The following is a 6,000-nucleotide window of genomic DNA, read 5'->3' as shown; positions in this document are numbered from 1 at the left end:
GAGTGTACACCAAGAATATGAAGTGACCTACAAATAAAAACTATTTTTTTCTTCTCATACCCATGCTCTTTGCTCCTGGGAACCCTACTTATGATCGTAGTCAACAAAACAGATATACATGTAGTTAAAGTTTGCTGAAGAGAGATACTCCCCTGAAAAAGCATTCTAGAATTCTTTGATTACAGAAACCTGTGCCCAGCATATGGATAGAGCTAAGACTTTAGCTTTAAATATTCTCTAGAAGCTGGAGATTATACAGACCAGCTTTACTCTGAAGCATCTCACAAACCTGCAGTAACATAGACAACTTCAAAAAATAAGGTTCTCAACAAAATGGATTTGTTCAGAGAGATCCAGAACTGCTTGGCTAAACAAAAAAGAAAAATTTAGCTAATACGGTGAGGACACAGGGCTACAGTTTAGGGGAAGGTATTAACAGAGGAAAGTCTTGCATTTTTAATGTAGGAATCCTGCACACCAGAAATTAACTTGAGAAAATAATCTTAGCCCTTCCTCTGAAAGAGGATTCAAATGCATACCCATTTTGTCTAGATCCATTTTTAGGCTTATAACTTATGTTTAGAAAAATGTAATCATTCAAGTTCCTTTAAAAAAAGAGATATTTAAGGGAAAGTTTATTGTTCAGAATGGTGTTCTAAAGTTCTTTTCCTTTCAGTCTCTGTTGAAAAAGCTTAGATGACTTATTTCAATTAGACATCACCAGATAGATCTCATTCAAACCTGACGAAACAAAGTCATCAGTCTACAGTATTAAACACAGATGGATGCCAGAGGAACAACGTGTCTCTGTTAAACACTTAAATTCAAACCCTGAACTTTATGTTGATTGAAAAAGTCAGCTTGGGGAACAAGGTAAAAACAGATATTCCCTAACTGGTAAAACATGCTCATCAAAAATGCAGTGCAGGTTCCAGCACATAGGTCATTCCTGCATATTAATCTGCTTATACAAATATAGGTTCTTAGGTATGAGGGTTATGAGGATAGGATACAATCTTACTCAGCTGCACTTATAAGACTATTCCTCCTCCTAGATCGTGAGCATACTTACTGGTCAGAAATGCACCTTTCGATTCTCCACTAAATTTATAATCTTTTTTTCTGTATTTAGACAATATAATGTCTTTCTAGGAGCTGTAATCAGTGTAGAAGAGCGTGTGAAAAGACAAAGTAACTATGTTGCATTGTAAGCCTGCCCATGTCAACCACATCAATGCTTGTGCAACAGAGAAAGTTTCTGTGTGTCAGCATAGGACAGGGACAGGTAGTTTTGTGTGTGCGAGGAAGTCTGTGATGAGTTTTTGGGTAAAACCTGAGGAGGTAACTTGTTTGTGTGTGACAGTTTGCTTGTGCACAAACCCCACTTTTTATCTGTATTACTCTGTGAGCACTAGAGAGTGAGATGGTGCACAGGAAGAAACAGCACATGTGACAGAAGGAGATTCTATGTATACATGTGTACACAGACACACACTTTGCCCTAGGCATGCTCAGCTCTTAGTTAGGAACTTGAGAAATTGACTTTACTGGAATTTGAAAGAGATCTCAGGTGAACTAAATTTGTCTGCTTTCTTTTCCCACTAGCACAGGTGAAACAGATTCTCATTCTAATAAGGTTTGACAAGACCTGGCACTGGAGGCAGGTGCCAAGGAATCCAATGAGTCAAAAGCATTAGAGACACCATGGGCACAAGAGGATAGAGGTGTTGCCATGGGAACAGAATGAAAGATGCTCCATGGTGGATGGTTAAGAGCTTTGTTTAAGAGGGAGCCAAGCAGCTGCAGCCTTGCTATCACCCTATGCTTGAACAACAGTAGGTAAACTCCATCCTCCTCCGTTCTCTGCCAGGAATTGAGGAATGTAATTCTTCCTCCTTACGTGAACCATGTTGAAATCACTGACATCCATGGAGACTCCCAAATGGTTTGTGCTGCAAAAGAAGATAGTTTGGTACTCAATGCTGCAAATGCCTGACCTTCAATGGGTGCTTAAGAGCACGGAAGATATTTTTTTTAAAGAATTAGAGAACATAATTTTTAGTTACAAAGCTATGAATCTGCCTTTCTCTGTCTTCCTCTTACACTCTCTGCTGCAAACTCTTCCCCCACTCCTTAAAAAATACGCAACCCCTTCCAAGAAGCCAGAGAAAGAAAAACTTATTATGAAATCAAGGTCTGCTTCAAGGGGAATTTATGAAAATATTGTCCTTTCCAGAAGACACATACAAGGGCTTTTTATTGTTACTTTCTTTTGTTTTTTACATCCCAAAATCTATAAAGGTGGAAGTAGTGTGTGAGGAAAAGAAAATGGAGCTTTTCTGGCTCAAAACTAAAATACCGGCTGAGCAGCTGCAATATTTTAATTATAATAATTTGCATTTCAGTGATGTCTAGAATCCTCTGATAATACCACAACTCCATGGTGCTAGGTGCAGTACATAGTGCAGCTGGAGACAATGGGTGGCCTGCAGTGCTTGAAAAGAAGATTAGAAAAGAAAACATAAAGGAACATAAAGCTAAAACCTAAATCTGAAAAAAATCCATTTTTGTATCACATCAGAAAAAGGAAGGAGAGGATTAATAAGGAAGTGATTCCAATTATTTATTAAACAGCACTTAAGGATAATTTAGCAACATTAAGCAAACAACAGCCTCTGGATACAGCCTCTCATTCAAGTTATCTGTTTGTCAGCAGCAAGAGTCTCAGGTTAATGACCACGGTACACAAACATACACATCCATACCTCTATCCTTCTCTGAATGTGTGTGCATTTCTATCTGCCCATTCGGATTCTGAAAAATGCTGCCTCAGAACCAACCACAGCCAGAGACAAGGTAGCTTTTGTTCAAACCAGTGCAAATATTCTTAATTAAATGTCTGCAACTTCCGTTTATGAAACCCTACTCAGTGCCTCATGTTGATGCCCCCATTTAACAGATGTTTGTAATTGGTTATAATACCTAGAAAGTCACAGGTTCAGTTACAAGTAAATTAAAACAAAAACATGATGCTGAAATATCTATATATTTAAACTTAAAACTGAAGGATTGCTTTGAAAAGGGTATATGCACTCATAAATGAAACGTGTTTGTGTTTACCTCTTTCTACAATTTATCTGCTGGACATGTTTAAGAATGTTTCTGGCTTTTTTTAACCAGTTTTAGGTCCTGAGGACTTATGTGATTGCTATGTCCTGCTGCTCTTTAAGTCTGCTTTTAATGGACTTTGCAAACTTAGGTCTCTCAGGGGCTTCAATTGTCTGACCATTGAATTAATGTTATCTTTGGGATTAGTATTATCCTTAGGGAGGACATTTACAATGGTGTTTAAGGCAGGCAAGTGTCAAGGATCTCTTAAATGTCAAAGAAAAAAAATTTTTTTTTTTTATAGCCTGACTGATAAACTGTAAATTAAGCTCTATTATTGTAGGCAGCCAAGCTTGCATATGTTGGCCAGATCAAGTAAGTTGCTGCTGTAATGCCAGAACATGCAAGACAGATTAAACATAACCGTGGGTGGCATGGAGAAGGTGAATAATTCTCATAGTTTTTTCCAACTTATCACATCTTAAATTAAATCTTAATTATATTTTATGCAAAAAAGAAATGGATGATTTTTCGTTACATAATATGCATGTTTATGAATGCTAAAATGGTTTCAAAAGAGAAAGAAATGATTAGAGTAATAGTTTTTCAAGGTAACATGTACAAATATATCACCTCTCCCAAAAAAAATCCCTTAGTTGCAAAATTTTGGAGGCCAGAAGAGTATTGGGGTCAAGTGCCACTCAATGACTGATGTGCTTTTTATCAGATATCTACTGTGGACTGTGCTGGAGATGGCATAATTGGATGGTCTGACTTGGTAGGTCTTATGTCCATTTTTTTTTGGGATGAACCACAGTTATGCATCCATTCTGAGATTAAACAGAGTTAACTGAAATTGTGCGAGAAAATGATAGGTGAGTGCAGACTCAAGTTTAAGAGCTTGCTAGTAGATAGCAATTTCAGAATGTTCTAAAGATTGGTTCTTCCACAAGAAATGCAGACAATTTGAGTCCCTTTTCTTGAAAAGAGTCCAAATCACTCTTTCATTTTTCTTGCAGGATTCTAGACATGAGTGTAATCAGTTTGCTGACCTAGAATTGGGTCATTTTTGATCCTTGATATTCTCTCCATAAACATGAGGAGACATCTTTCCTAAAGCGAAAAATATCTCAGGTTCCTCTCTTATATCTCTGAGTGAACGTGTTTAATTAAATTCAATGCTGGCAAAATAAATAAAACCTCCCCAGGATCAAAACTCGTAAAACAGCATTAAAGCAAAAGCTAGCTCTATGCAAGTCATTTCCTATATGAATTTGAGGAGAAGGGATGGAAGAAGTGATTAGAATTAGATTTATAATGAGCCACTAGTTGCCCTTTGGTAGTGGAGTCACCACTTCATCTCCATCCTAATGTGGTGACTCAATGTCTGGGTTGCAATATTTGCTGTTAAATAATGAATATGCCTGTATTTATGATAACATGGAAAGTCTTCAATTTCCATTTGTTTGGGATTTTTTTTCTGGTTTTGGAAGTCCAATTCATTAAATTTTTATATGCCCTTTATGTAGGTGGGATTCCATAAATAACAGAGAATTCATATCCAAAAAAAACCAACAAAAATCCAACACAAGAAAATAAAACCCAAACCAAAACAAATCAAACACACACACCCCTGCCCCATTCTTAAATAACAATTTAAATCCACTTTTGGATTGTCACTAAGGCTCAGAGCAGGACACATGCAAGCTCTGAAATTCAGTGATGGATGCCTCTTACTCACCCAATGAGAAAATTAAAGGTATGTAAACACATCCTTGACAGGAATAAAACACAGGTAACATTGCCTATTAGTAGTTCAGATGTCTTGCCAGTAATGTCCACCTCTTAGAAAAGAGTCTAATGGAGGAGTCTAGGAATTTTAATTAAGTTCTTGGTCAAAGAGAGAGATAATTGTACAGTTACAGTTATTTGTCCATTGAAATAAGTGAAAGATAAGCATTCTTTTTTATCTAGTCTATTGAGGTTAGTGAGGGTGGTGAGGCACTGTCCCATAGGTTTTCCAGAGAAGCTGTGGATGTTCCATCCCTGGAAGTGTACAAGGCCAGATGGGACAAGACTTGGAGCAACCTGGGATAGTCGAAAGTGTCCCTGCCTATGGCAGGGGTTTGAAACAAGATGATCTTTAAGGTCCCTTCACATCCAACCCATTCTGAGATTCTATGATCCTATTTGTTTCATAGAAGTATATTACCGTAGGCTTGGTTCCTACGGTATATCTCCATGTCCCGCAGCCATAGGGAGGAGGAGGAGGAGAGATCCAACAGGCAGGAATTGTGCAGCAAGATTGATTTATTTAATTATTTTACAAACTCTTTTATAGACTTTTTTCTTCATAGTCTAATTGGACAAAGGATCAGCCACCCCTTGGGGTGATTGGCTAAAATGCTAAACCATCCATTGTCAAAATATTTTTCTACTATACCATAAACAAGACTTTTCAAGGTTGCAGGTGGCTTGGTTGTTTACACAACTCTGCTACCTCTTCTGTGAGAGAGAAAAGTCTCTCACAGACTTAGAAAATAACAAGAAAATCCTCGCTAACAGCATTTTTGTACCTACAGAAGTAAACAAAGAGTTAATTTGAGTTGACCCTATTTTTTCAAAATCCCGCTTCCAATTTGGCTTTTGTCCCTATTTAAAGGACCTATAATTTCTTATCTGTAAACCAGTATTGATAATCCTGCTTTGCACAGCTAGATGTAATTATGAATACATAAAACCAGCCTATTTTCAGGCTGTGTAGGTAGTTAAAATATTTGTCACTATTTAATCCCTCCTGGCTCTTCTACATCTTCACTCACAACTACACTGGACATCTCAGATACTATTTCATCGTTTTTCAGGATTTTATAGTCTGAAAAGACAGGGAAT

This window comes from Corvus moneduloides, chromosome Z, assembly GCF_009650955.1.
Source record: "Corvus moneduloides isolate bCorMon1 chromosome Z, bCorMon1.pri, whole genome shotgun sequence".
Classification (NCBI taxonomy): domain Eukaryota; kingdom Metazoa; phylum Chordata; class Aves; order Passeriformes; family Corvidae; genus Corvus; species Corvus moneduloides.
Note: the sequence above shows the minus strand (reverse complement) of the source record.